At 52.9% G+C, this 14,168-nt stretch overlaps 1 long non-coding RNA gene across 1 annotated transcript in view; it reads right to left on the bottom strand.

Moving 5' to 3' along the window:
* Positions 1–6,382: 6,382 nt before the first annotated feature.
* Positions 6,383–14,168, bottom strand: part of LOC309516419 — a 25,804-nt gene continuing 18,018 nt past the window's right edge. Inside the window, exon 3 of the long non-coding RNA XR_014212900.1 lies at positions 6,383–6,671. This is a non-coding gene — a long non-coding RNA (uncharacterized lncRNA). The remainder of the gene's footprint in view (positions 6,672–14,168) is intronic.

Raw genomic sequence — 14,168 nt, 5'->3', positions numbered from 1 at the left:
TGTGGAGGCCAATTCTGGATCCACACTTCCTTCCACAGTGGGGACATAGGTTTCTGGGTGGGAGTTGATGACAGGTTTGCCAAGCGTGCCTTCCTCTTAACTTGTTTCTCCCTTTTGTCCTGAGTTCGAGTGTCTTCAGAGTCCATGACACCGTTGGTAAAGGCTGTTCTCCAATTGGAGCATTGGCAGGCCAGCATTTCCCCATTGTTTACACAACATTTCTTTTAGTTATGCCTTGAGAGAGTCTTTAAACCTCTTTCGTTGACCACCAGCATTACATTTAAAAGTTTCTTGGGAAGACAATAATCAGGCATAGCCCAGGTCTGTTAAGCTGCTTCCCAGGTGTTTTCAGAGGGTGGTGTGAGGCATCTGGGCATTAGGAATACAAGCCAAGCCCGGCTCTGTGGCACTCCTAAATTGAGGTTATTCTGTTCCTGGGCAGCTGGCAGAGCCCCTCTTCGCTGGGCATGGAACTGCCACATTCCCCGGCCTCCACAGGAGACTCACAGTCCCTCTCTGAGTCTCTGTTCCTTTTTGGCCACCATCAAACAACTCTCATACTGATCCTAAGCTGAAGAGCTGCCCAGCCCAGCTGAGCTCCCCCCTCCAGAACCCACCGCTCTCAACTGACTCTCAACTGCCTCCCCCCCCCCAACATTCAAACTCCCTTTCAAACTCTCCTCCAATCGTCTCTCTCCCCCAGAATTCCACGCTCTCTCTTCCCCCCTCCCTCCCTGCTTGACATTCCCTTGGGAATTCTGATATCATTACCTCAATTACCCTATTACCCACAATATTGTTATAGATTGAGGGGGGATCCCATTAAACAATAGAAATTAATAAATGGTAGGATTTGGGCTTATTTGGTTCTCTCTCCCCTTACTCCACCCTAGGAGGAATTGCAAGGGGTCTGTGCATCTGGCTGGTAAGGAGAAGATGGTCAGAGTTTGGAGCCCAGCCAGGGCTGGCAGTGGGCAGGATCCTGGCATTGTCTGGGGTTGGACTAGATGACCCTTGGGATCCCTCTCAAATCTACCCTGCAGCTAAAGGAACAGGCAGGGGAGCAAGATGCAGAACAAGGGAAGGCACAACCACACCCCAACAGCACCCTCTGGCCTGACCCATGGTGGCCTCATCCCAGAACACTTTGAACCCCATTTTATTTGTATTAATTCAGCTGCCTGGCAACCCAGCAACCTGGCCCCTGTTTGCCAGCTCATGTCACAGAGTGCTGATTTGCTTGCAAGCCTGCAAGAGGGATGCCTGTCAGATGATGGTGAGGGACTTACAGAGAAAAGTGTTCCCATCAGCTATAATGAGAAGGAACTGTGAAGGTAGGAGGCTCTCCGAGGCCCAGAGGGGAGATGAGTGGCATAGAATTATTATTATTATTATTATTATTATTATTATTATTATTATTATTATTAGCGTCATCCGTCACTGGTGCCTGTGACTTGGCTCACTGGCTTGACTTGTCCACAGCTCTTGACAGCTGGGCAGGCCCTCAGCTGTGATCCCTACATTATATTTACTGCTGTGAATATCTGGTTGGGTACTAGATTGAACCATATGGCCTTTCCATGCCTCTATTCTCTGAAATCTAAAGCTGCAGAAACATCTCACCTTGAAGTCACGGGGGCATTCCATTAAATGTCAACTTACAGACTCATTTTCCCTTTAAAAAAATTCTAGATCATTTCAAAGAGAATTTCTCAAAGTTTTGGGATCTTGCCTCTGTGTGGGATGGGTTTTAACAGGAAGGAGGGTATATGTGAATTGAAATTAATCCCTCCAGATACCCACAGGTGTTGATGAATTGAAGGTAGAGTGAATGTTGGGGGAGGGGCAGTTGAGAGTAGTGAGTTCTAGGATGCACTTGGTGGGGGATCTGAAACTGGGCTATTACTTGGATGTCAAGACGGATGAATGACGCAGTCATTCTCCTAAAAAGGAGGCCAGCTGGAGGAGATACTAGTTTCTGCCATGGCTGCACCTGACCCACTGCAAATAAGGATCCTGTGTATTTCTGCATTTTTATGTTCTGTCTGCTGTACACAGCCCAGAAATCTTTTCTTTAAATTGCTCTGTTAGCACAGGGATAACACAGGTACTTGCAGGGATAACACATGTTCACCTGACCTGCTGGAGCTACAGCATGCAGAAGGTATAATAGGGTACAGAATCCAGTTTCCTGCTAATCTTACCTTTTTTTAATTAAAAAAAATTAAATGGCAAATTTCTGGTCCTCATGGACTTTGAAAACTTGAAACTGTGTGGATAACGCCTGATAAAGTCTCAGACACTAGACAGGTTGCGTGGGTAGCGGAGGACCTGGGCTCTCCTCACTGATGTCCAGTGAAGAGTCCTGGAGCCCTCTCTCCAATTCCCCCGTCTGCCCCCTTTATCCCTGGTGTTGCGCTGATTGGCTTCCCCCTCTACTGAGCTGTTTCTCCCCCTGGTGCTGGGTCCTTCGCCAGCATCATCTGGGAGCCTCCCCTTCGCCTCTCCCTCCGATGTCAGTTCCCTGACACGTAGGAACCGTTGCCTTCACAATAGAGCTTGTCAGATCAGAGAGGGTGTGTGTGTGTGTGTGTGTCTCTCTGTGTGTGTAGTTGTTATGCGGCTTCCCCCTGAGTCCATTCACACCCTTGACATTATGGCAATACTGCAAATGCTGCTTAGAAGACAGTAGGATAAAACCGCAAGGTTCTTTTTGTTTTTGTTTCAAGTGGAGGAATCTGACTTAAAAGAATCTTGGGAAAACTGCTGCTGCCCAAGCCTCCCTTGAGAAAATAACAGGTAAGAGGAAAGAAAGATGTGAAAAGAAAAAATTCTAGTCTCAACGGGAAAATATTTGGAGCTGCAGCTTGTCGTGGGACAAGGCAAAGTGGGCCGTGTTTGCTGCACGGCAAGATTGCAGAGTCCCCTCCCCACAAGAGACAGTCTCTGCCTCTCTCTCTGTGCCATCTCTGGGATGCATGGAATCAGATGGTGGGCCTTGGCTTCCTCATCCCAGCTGTCAACTGCCTGGCCATGGTTGTCCAAAGGGGGGCAGGTAGCAGTTGCTCCCAGCCTGGCCTAGAGAGACCAAGGACGGACCCACCCAGGGGCCTTTTTAGGCCATAGCTCAGCGCACGTGGAAGGCCACAGGGTCAGTCCTCAGCATCTCCAGGTGAGGCTTGGGAATTTCTGATCCCCTGGTGAGCTGCTGCCAGCCAGGCCAGAGGAAGACAGTCTGGAGCTCCCGGGACCCGGGATCTGGCTCCTGAGGCAGCTGTCTATGCAGCCCAGTGGGTGAGGTCTTCTGCCAGGCAAAGGGCCAGGCGCTTTCCCGCATATTCACCTCTGGCGACTGAAGACTCCGTGGCCGAGCTTCAATCTGTCTCTCTGTGTGCCTGTGTTGGGTTCGCACAGCGAGTGTGCAAGTGGTTCTTGCATCCTTAGGACCAAAGAATTGTGGAGTTGGAAGGGACCTTGAGGATCATCTAGTCGAGGAAGATGCAGCTGTGCCAGATGGGGATCGAACCTGCAAGCTGGGCCTTCTCATCCCCACACCTGAAGCCAAGCAGGGAGTTGAATCAAGGCCCTTCTGGGTGCCCGGAAGATGCTCTGCCACTGAGCCACAGCCCCTCCCAAACAGAAACACAGGAAGGGGATTTAGACCCTGGATTGCTCCATCTACCTCAGAGTGGCTGGGGCAACCCAGGAAGATGGGCGGGGTACAAATTACTACTACTACTACTACTACTAGTAGTAGTAGTAGTAGTAGTAGTACAGTGGTACCTTGGGTTAAGGACTTAATTTGTTCTGGAGGTCCATTCTTAACCTGAAACTGTTCTTAACCTGAGGTACCCCACTTTAGCTAATGGGGCCTCCCACTGCTACCGCACAGCCACCATGCAATTTCTGTTCTCATCCTGAAGCAAAATTCTTAACCCGAGGTACTACAGTGGTGCCCCGCAAGATGAATGCCTTGCAAGACGGAAAACTCGCTAGACGAAAGAGTTTTCCGTTTTGGAGGTGCTTTGCAAAACAAATCTCCTATGGGCTTGCTTTGCAAGACGAAAATGTCTTGCGAGTTCCTGCGGGTTCCCCCCCTTTTTCTAAGCCGCTAAGCCACTTATCAGCTGATCCGATAAGCCAATAAGCCTCTAAAAGCCACTAAAAGCCGCTAATAGCGCTAATAGCACTAATCCGCTAATCCGTCAATGGGTTTGCTTCACAAGACGAGAAAACCGCTAGACGAAGAGAATCACAGAACGGATTCTTTTCGTCTTGCGAGGCACCACTGTATTTCTGGGTTAGTGGATTCTGTAACCTGAAGCGCCTGTTCTAAAAAGCAGATGTCTTCCCCCCAAAGATCCTGGGAACTGTAGTTTGTTAGGGGCTCTGGGAACAGCTCCCATTAGCAGAGATCCGTGGAGTCCTAGGAACTCAGTCATGAGGAGGAACCAGGAAGGAAGGAGGAGCTCTGATGCCAGGTTTTTGAGTTGGGGAGGGACCCTGTGCCTTGGAAATGGAAAACCGTTGGGTGCTGAGGGTCCCAGGATTGTGCCTTGCCTTCAAGGGGACGCCTGGGAGATGGGGCTTGGTCCTGCTCAAGCTCAGGAAGGGATTCCCCTCAGATCAGATTGGCTCAGGCATATCTGAGAGGAGCTAGCAGATGTAGCAACAGCTAGACTGGGAGCAGCTGGCAGGACCACAGAACACCGGTCCTAAAGGATCTACGGTGGCTCCCAGATTTATTTTGTATTATTTCTTTGCACCATCACTGCATGTGGCTACAGGGAACCAGACAGAGGGCCTTCTCGGTTGTGGCGCCCGCCCTGTGGAACGCCCTCCCATCAGATGTCAAAGAGATAAATAATTACCTGACATTCAGAAGACATCTTAAGGCAGCCCTGTTCAGGGAAGTTTTTAATATGTAACGCTGTACTGTTTTTAACACTGATTGGGAGCCGCCCAGAGTGGCTGGGGAAACTCAGCCAGATGGGCGGGGTATAAATAATAAATTATTATTATTATTATTATTATTATTATTATTATTATTATTATTATGTGACCGTTGGGTGTTGAGGGTCCCAGGATTGTGCCTTGCCATCAAGGGGACGCCTGGGAGATGGGGCTTGGTCCTGCTCAAGCTCTAACAGATGACCATATATTGGGGGACAGGAAGGGATTCCCCTCAGATCAGATTGGCTCAGGCATATCTGAGAGGAGCTAGCAGATGTAGCAACAGCTAGATTGGGGACTGGGAGCAGCCGCTGCGACCACAGAACACCAGTCCTAAAGGATCTATGATGGCTCCCAGTACCTTTGTGAGCGCCATTCACAGTGTGAGTCCTGTATACCTGAAGAAGGGTTGCCACCTGGTCCTTAAAAAATCTCATCCTTGACAGCAAACTTAAAAGGATAGGAATTAGACTGCAAAACCTTGTTTTGAGCAAGTCCAGCTATGAAGCTAGCTGCCTTCCCTCCCTTTGCCCCACTTAAGAAAGAATCAGGCATCAACCTGGGAACTTTAAAAATAAGCTTTACTTACTTTATAATCATGAATCAGGTCACAACAGTACAGGGATTAAAAACTGTACAGGAAAAATACTGTTATAGATTTGCAGGAGACCCCAACCCAACTAAGCTGTAGAAATTGATCAACTGCAGAATTTTGATTAATTGAGATAACTATGAAAGTACAGGCTGCACAACTGTGCCAGACAAGGAATTCCTGGGCTGACTTTAGCAAACCAGGCTGGCCCGTCTAGCAAAGGGCAAATCTCTTAACACACCTGAGCTTGCTGGGCACATGACCCAAGAGGAAGTGGGGATGAGCCCCAAAGGTGTGGTGGGTACACAGCCTATCGTTTCAAGGGAAAGGTCTCTAGAGTGCTTTGGCTCACACAGGGCAGGAGCGTAGTGAGATTTATTTTGTATTATTTCTTTGCACCATCACTGCGTGTGACCCTTTGAAAAGAGGTTCCTTAAACTCTTAATTTGAGGCAAGGAGGCAACAGCGAAAGGCTGAGGGTCCAGGGTGGTCCCCTGAGTCCTGCTGAAAGAACTAATCAGTCAATTTAGACTTCTGGGTTCCCTGGCATTTCCCATATGTATCCTCTGGGACAACACTGCGCCTTCACTACCACCAGTGGCTATTCCTGGTCTCAGTTCGCGTGTGACGCTACAGTTCCCAGGTGGACGCAGAGCACAACTGCGAGCATTAAAACCTCAGGAGCCACCAGCAATTTCATGCTCTGCGAGTTTGCCCAGCAGCATGGTGTGGCGATGCAATAATTGGGGAATCTGCAGGCAGTGAGAGCCCATTCACATGAGAGCCCATACTGTATCCTGCTTCCTCCACAGGGCCAGGCCTCCAGGGATCCGGCACCCGGGATGAAGAACCGAACAACATCCTGGCGGTTCCCGGCTGACGTCCCTCGCACCTCTTCCCCACTGCCCCTTTTCCGTGCGGACATGGCTCCTTCCCGGCCCTGTTTGGCGCAGAAGCAACACCCAAAGTTTCCTGCCATTAAAACAGCTTCTCGGGTTATTTCTGAGAGGGAGGAGACTTTGGCTGATGCTTCTGTACTAGGCTGGTCGGACGCCCGTATGGAGGAGAAGTGGGGAGCCCTGCTAAGATCAGGTAAGAGGAAATGCCCCCTTCCCAGCTCCCCCACCTTTCTGACTGGGCTAGCGTGGCTGGGAGCTAGGAGCCTGCTGATGTCTCCGTTTTCTTTGCAGGGAGGGAGCCTTTCCCCAACATATACTTTGTTCTGGACAAATCCCTGGAGAGATGTGACGACCCTCAGGAACTGGGGGAGAGGGAACAAAGGGGTCCTGCCATTGTTTTTGGCCCATCTGATGTCCTGCTTCCTCCACAGGACCACGCCTCAAGGGAAGAGGCTCCAGCGCCTGCTCCCGGGACGAAGAACAACAGACCATCACTGCGGTTGCCGGCCCCTAACCCTCGCCTGCCTCACCCTCCATCCGTTCCCCGTGCGGGCATGGCTCCTTCCCGGTCCTACTTGGCGCAGAAAGAGGAGCCAAGGTTTCGCCCCATCAAGAACAACTCAAGAGTTATTCCGGAGCCGGGGGAGACTTGGGCTGCTGCCTCTGTGCCAGGCCGGCCGGGACGGAGCCCAGACACCCATACGGAGAAGTGTGGAGCCCTGATAAGATCAGGTAGGAGGAAATGCCCCCTTTCCCAGGTCCCCCCCCCTCCTGCCCCAGACTGGGGCTAGCGTGGCTGGGAGCCAGGCGCCTGCTGATGTCTCCGTTTGTTTTGCAGCGAGGAGAAGGTTCAGCCTGGGAGCCGCTGCATCCCGGGACGGACTGAAGCCCAGACAAAGGCCTCTCACCCCAGAGGTACTGGGACAGGGGGAAGGACAAAGACCCCCGTACGGACGCAAAGTGTGGAAAGGCTCAGAGTTCAGGTAGGGGGAAATGCCAATTGAGTGCTGGTGGGGGGGGGGGGGAGGAGCAGGCCTGTCTCTCCCCAGCCCCTCGTCCCCTCCTTCCAAGCCAGGGGTCTGGCCATTATGTGCCCAGGCAGGAGCAGCGATCGTTGCAGCCAGTGGGCATGGGCAGCCTGGCAGGGGTGCTTGTTCTGTCCCCCTCCCTCCCTGGGTCAGCTGGCCAGACACCCTTGCCAGCACTCAGGCTGTCCCTACAGAGGTTTGGGGCTGCTGCTCCCCCCGGGGGCCCTATGTCTCCACCGCAGGAAGGCCCTGTCTCCCCTGGCTTGCCTGCCCATGGGCTGCTGCCGGGCTGCTCTGTGCCAAACAAGGGAGGGAGCTGGGAAGGCAGACGGGGGGGGGGCAATATTGAGGTATGTTGTGACCTTGTGTGGCAGGGGAAGTGATTCCCAGTGCTCTTGCTAGCTGGAGGAGGAAGGTCTGATTTAGAGATCCCTATAGTTTTATGGAGAGGGTTTCTCTGTGGTCCACCTGGCCAGGACAAGGAGTGGGATCCTCTGTCAAGGCTGCGCTGGGGCAGTTTTAGGATGGCATGACTGGGGCGCTCACGCTGGGCACCACGCTGCAGAGGGGGCTAAAACTACGCGGAAGAACAAGAGGGAGGGGTGCCAAATCGTAGGGTGGTACAGGCAGGGCCGTAGCTAGGGGGTGGTGAGGTGGGCCCCCAACAGGTGAGGGGTGGGGCACAAAATGGGCTCAAAAATATGTCCATAAATATGTCTAAATATATAGAGGGTAATAATAAATATTATCATCTATATATCTATCTGGAACTCCTCCAAGCAATCAGAATAACAGCTTGTTTCTTCCTCAGGCGAGAGACCCGCCAGAACGAGGGGGAAAGGCTCCCACTTCAGGTAAGTGGAAATGCCTACTGAGTGCCCCATATTTTAGGAATGCTTCCTTCCCGTGTCCCCCCTCCCTCATGCGCCAGACTGGTGCTATCATCTGGGATCCAGGCGCTTGCTGGTTCCTCCAGTTTCTCTGCAGGGAGGGAGCCTTTCCCCAACGTTTACATCACACTGGCGAAATCCCTGGAGGGACGTGGCGAACATCAGGGACTGGGACAGCAGGAAGGGGTCCTTGTGGGACTTCTTTTGGGGGGGTCACCAAAAATGGGGCAGTAGTTTTTCATCCGCCCCAGCCCCTTCTCATCAGATGCTTCCTGCTTCCTCCACAGGACCACGCCTCAAGGGATGAAAAACCCTCGCACCTAGAATCATAGAATCATAGAGCTGGAAGAGACCACAAGGGCCATCGAGTCCAACCCCCTGCCAAGCAGGAAACCTCTTCCCCACTGCCCCTTCTCCATGTGGGCATGGCTCCTTCCCGGTCCTACTTGGCGCAGAAAGAGGAGCCAAGGTTTCCCCCCATCAAGAACAACTCAAGAGTTATTCCGGAGCCGGGGGAGACTTGGGCTGCTGCCTCTGTGCCAGGCCAGTCGGGACGGAGCCCAGACGCCCAGACGGAGGAGTACAGGTTGGGGCAGCTAATAAGATCAGGTAGGAAGAAATGCCCCTTCCCAGGTCCCCCCTCCTGCCCCAGACTGGGGCTAGCGTGGCTGGGAGCCAGGCGCCTGCTGATGTCTCCGTTTGTTTTGCAGCGAGGAGAAGGTTCAGCCTGGGAGCCGCTGCATCATGGGACAGACTGGAGCCCAGACAAAGGCCTCTCACCCCAGAGGTACTGGGACAGGGGGAAGGACAAAGACCCCCGTACGGACGCAAAGTGTGGAAAGGCTCAGAGTTCAGGTAGGGGGAAATGCCAATTGAGTGCTGGAGTGGGGGGGGGGGAGCAGGCCTGTCTCTCCCCAGCCCCTCGCCCCCCCTCCTTCCAAGCCAGGGGTCTGGTCATTATGTGCCCAGGCAGGAGCAGCGATCGTTGCAGCCAGTGGGCATGGGCAGCCTGGCAGGGGTGCTTGTTCTGTCCCCCTCCCTCCCTGGGTCAGCTGGCCAGACACCCTTGCCAGCACTCAGGCTGTCCCTACAGAGGTTTGGGGCTGCTGCTCCCCCCGGGGGCCCTATGTCTCCACCGCAGGAAGGCCCTGTCTCCCCTGGCTTGCCTGCCCATGGGCTGCTGCCGGGCTGCTCTGTGCCAAACAAGGGAGGGAGCTGGGAAGGCAGACCGGGGGGGGGGGCAATATTGAGGTATGTTGTGACCTTGTGTGGCAGGGGAAGTGATTCCCAGTGCTCTTGCTAGCTGGAGGAGGAAGGTCTGATTTAGAGATCCCTATAGTTTTATGGAGAGGGTTTCTCTGTGGTCCACCTGGCCAGGACAAGGAGTGGGATCCTCTGTCAAGGCTGCGCTGGGGCAGTTTTAGGATGGCATGACTGGGGCGCTCACGCTGGGCACCACGCTGCAGAGGGGGCTAAAACTACGCGGAAGAACAAGAGGGAGGGGTGCCAAATCGTAGGGTGGTACAGGCAGGGCCGTAGCTAGGGGGTGGTGAGGTGGGCCCCCAACAGGTGAGGGGTGGGGCACAAAATGGGCTCAAAAATATGTCCATAAATATGTCTAAATATATAGAGGGTAATAATAAATATTATCATCTATATATCTATCTGGAACTCCTCCAAGCAATCAGAATAATAACTTATTTCTTCCTCAGGCGAGAGACCCGCCAGAACGAGGGGGAAAGGCTCCCACTTCAGGTAAGTGGAAATGCCTACTGAGTGCCCCATATTTTAGGAATGCTTCCTTCCCGTGTCCCCCCTCCCTCATGCGCCAGACTGGTGCTATCATCTGGGATCCAGGCGCTTGCTGGTTCCTCCAGTTTCTCTGCAGGGAGGGAGCCTTTCCCCAACGTTTACATCACACTGGCGAAATCCCTGGAGGGACGTGGCGAACATCAGGGACTGGGACAGCAGGAAGGGGTCCTTGTGGGACTTCTTTTGGGGGGGTCACCAAAAATGGGGCAGTAGTTTTTCATCCGCCCCAGCCCCTTCTCATCAGATGCTTCCTGCTTCCTCCACAGGACCACGCCTCAAGGGATGAAAAACCCTCGCACCTAGAATCATAGAATCATAGAGCTGGAAGAGACCACAAGGGCCATCGAGTCCAACCCCCTGCCAAGCAGGAAACCTCTTCCCCACTGCCCCTTCTCCATGTGGGCATGGCTCCTTCCCGGTCCTACTTGGCGCAGAAAGAGGAGCCAAGGTTTCCCCCCATCAAGAACAACTCAAGAGTTATTCCGGAGCCGGGGGAGACTTGGGCTGCTGCCTCTGTGCCAGGCCAGTCGGGACGGAGCCCAGACGCCCAGACGGAGGAGTACAGGTTGGGGCAGCTAATAAGATCAGGTAGGAAGAAATGCCCCTTCCCAGGTCCCCCCTCCTGCCCCAGACTGGGGCTAGCGTGGCTGGGAGCCAGGCGCCTGCTGATGTCTCCGTTTGTTTTGCAGGGAGGAGAAGGTTCAGCCTGGGAGCCGCTGCATCATGGGACGGACTGGAACCCAGACAAAGGCCTCTCACCCCAGAGGTACTGGGACAGGGGGAAGGACAAAGACCCCTGTACGGACGCAAAGTGTGGAAAGGCTCAGAGTTCAGGTAGGGGGAAATGCCAATTGAGTGCTGGTGGGGGGGGGAGGAGCAAGCCTGTCTCTCCCCAGCCCCTCACCCCCCTCATTCCAAGCCAGGGGTCAGGCCATTATGTGCCCAGGCAGGAGCAGCGATCGTTGGCAGCCAGTGGGGACGTGGGCATGGGCACAGAGCCACGCCTCCACAGGGCCAGGCCTCCAGGGACGAGGCTCCAGCTCCCGGGATGAAGGGCGACAGAACATCCCAGCGGTTCCCGTCTGGCAACCCTGGCATCTCTTCCCCACTGCCCCTTCTCCATGTGGGCATGGCTCCTTCCCGGCCCTACTTGGCGCAGAAAGAGGAGCCAAGGTTTCCACCCACCAAAAACACCTCAAGAGTTATTCCGGAGCCGGGGGAGACTTTGCCTTCTGCCTCTGTCTCTCCCCAGCCCCTCGCCCCCTCCTTCCAAGCCAGTGGTCTGGGCATTATGTGCCCAGGCAGGAGCAGCGATCGTTGCAGCCAGTGGTGATGTGGGCATGGGCATCATGGCAGGGGTGCTTGTTCTGTCCCCCTCCTTCCCTGGGTCAGTTGGCCAGACACCCTCGGCAGTGGGTATACTTTGTTCTGGCCAAATCCCTGGAGAGACGTGTGGCTGTTGCCCAAGCCGCCCTTATAAAAAGAACAGGTAAGAGGAAGGAAAGATTTGCATGGGGCTGGGAGAACACCCTACAAGTTGAGTGTCAACAGAGAATGGAAGAACTTTCCTGCATGAGAGGAGAAAAGAGATGGTCTCGTCCGGAAGTGGATTCCTCCACAGGGCCACGCTTCCAGAGAATGGTCTCCATCGCCACTTCCCAAGCTGGTGGACAAGAGCCAAACTCCGTCATCTGTGGCATTCCAGTCTTGCATTTCTGGATTGACTCCCAAAATATATGAACTGGAGAGAGCGATCACATGCACCAGCTCCTTGATTAAGCACTTCTCTCAACATTTGAACTTTGATGTGAGTAAGCAGGTCTCAAGGTGACTTCTGGACTAAGGCTTAATGCTGAAAATTCAGATAAATATTTTCATAGGGCCACACTTCCAGAGAATGGTCTTCGTTGCCACTTCCCAAGCTGATAGACAAGAGCCAAACTCAGTATTCCGTGACATTTCGGTCTTGCTTTTCTGGATTGTAAAGTCCTTCCATGTCGCTGGAGGAATCTATGCTACTCAGTGCCTTGCATGTTTTCTCGGATGTCCTGGTTGCTGTCTGAATGTGCCCTTCCCTGAAAGTGGAGAGCGGCATGACTGGCACATGTTAAAACTAAACAAAGAAATTAGAGCAACTGGTTGCTTTCAATATGCCAACGATCAAATAATATTTCATAATAAACAGTGTTAAAAAGAAAAAAAAATAGCGAGCTGTCTCCTTTCCTTCTCTGCCTTCTCTGGCTGCTACTGGGAGTTCTTCTTAGGAAGGCTGAAGCCAGCGGGTTTTCATCAGCACTTTCTTCTTGGAGTCCTTGAAGCTGCAGGTGAAGTCACTCCCCCTTTTACCCCTTCAGGCTGCTGTTCAGTAGGTGAAGCAGATTCCTGCCCCATGACACTATCCCCCTCCCCAAGGTGCGCCTCCACCTGCTGGTTGGGTGCCGGCTTTGGGGGAGCACAATGGTGGAAGTGATGGACCAACTGGGGGGAGGGGAGCATCTTCCCATGCAAGGCATCTTCCCAGGAGGATTTTCCATGAAGGCCATGAAATTGGCCGTAGACCCCATGAGAGGAGAAAAGAGATGGTCTCGTCCGGAAGTAGGTTGGCCAAGCTTTCTTTGGGAGGAATGTCAGGGCAGGGACATTGGGCATCCATTCCTCACGTCTGCCAGGATGTTACCAAGTCCTTCTTCCTCCACAGGGCCACGCTTCAAGAGAATGGTCTCCATCTCCACTTTCCAGGCTGATGGACAAGAGCCAAACTCAGTCTTCCATGACATTTCCATGAAGGCCATGAAATTGGCCGTAGACCCCAAATCTATCATCTTCTTCTCTGGCGATCACTCGTAGCCGAGTAAGATTGTCTTCCATGAACATGGTCTTAAGAGTGAGTCCATAAGTGACTGTGGAGGCCAATTCTGGATCCACACTTCCTTCCACAGTGGGGACATAGGTTTCTGGGTGGGAGTTGATGACAGGTTTGCCAAGCGTGCCTTCCTCTTAACTTGTTTCTCCCTTTTGTCCTGAGTTCGAGTGTCTTCAGAGTCCATGACACTGTTGGTAAAGGCTGTTCTCCAAATGGAGCATTTGCAGGCCAGCATTTCCCAATTGTTTACACAACATTTCTTTTAGTTATGCCTTGAGAGAGTCTTTAAACGTCTTTCGTTGACCACCAGCATTACATTTAAAAGTTTCTTGGGAAGACAATAATCAGGCATAGCCCAGGTCTGTTAAGCTGCTTTCCAGGTGTTTTCAGAGGGTGGTGTGAGGCATCTGGGCATTAGGAATACAAGCCAAGCCCGGCTCTGTGGCACTCCTAAATTGAGGTTATTCTGTTCCTGGGCAGCTGGCAGAGCCCCTCTTCGCTGGGCATGGAACTGCCACATTCCCCGGCCTCCACAGGAGACTCACAGTCCCTCTCTGAGTCTCTGTTCCTTTTTGGCCACCGTCAAACGAGGGCGATGGCGATTCTCATACTGACCCTAAGCTGAAGAGCTGCCCAGCCCAGCTAACCTCCTCCCTCCAGAACCCACCGCTCTCAACTGACTCTCAACTGCCTCCTCCCCAACATTCAGACTCCCTTTCAAACTCTCCTCCAATCGTCTCTCTCTCCCAGAATTCCACTCTCTCTCTTCCCCCCTCCCTCCCTGCTTGACATTCCCTTTGGAATTCTGATATCATTACCTCAATTACCCTATTACCCACAATATTGTTATAGATTGAGGGGGGATCCCATTAAACAATAGAAATTAATAAATGGTAGGATTTGGGCTTATTTGGTTCTCTCTCCCCTTACTCCACCCTAGGAGGAATTGCAGGGGGTCTGTGCATCTGGCTGGTAAGGAGAAGATGGTCAGAGTTTGGAGCCCAGCCAGGGCTGGCAGTGGGCAGGATCCTGGCATTGTCTGGGGTTGGACTAGATGACCCTTGGGATCCCTCTCAAATCTACCCTGCTATGATTCCATCAAGCAGCTAAAGGAACAGGCAGGGGAGCACG

Source organism: Podarcis vaucheri (assembly GCF_965113315.1).
Source record: "Podarcis vaucheri genome assembly, chromosome: 13".
Lineage (NCBI taxonomy): Eukaryota > Metazoa > Chordata > Lepidosauria > Squamata > Lacertidae > Podarcis > Podarcis vaucheri.
The sequence above is the reverse complement of the archived record's forward strand: the minus strand, read 5'-3'. Positions and strand labels throughout refer to the sequence as shown.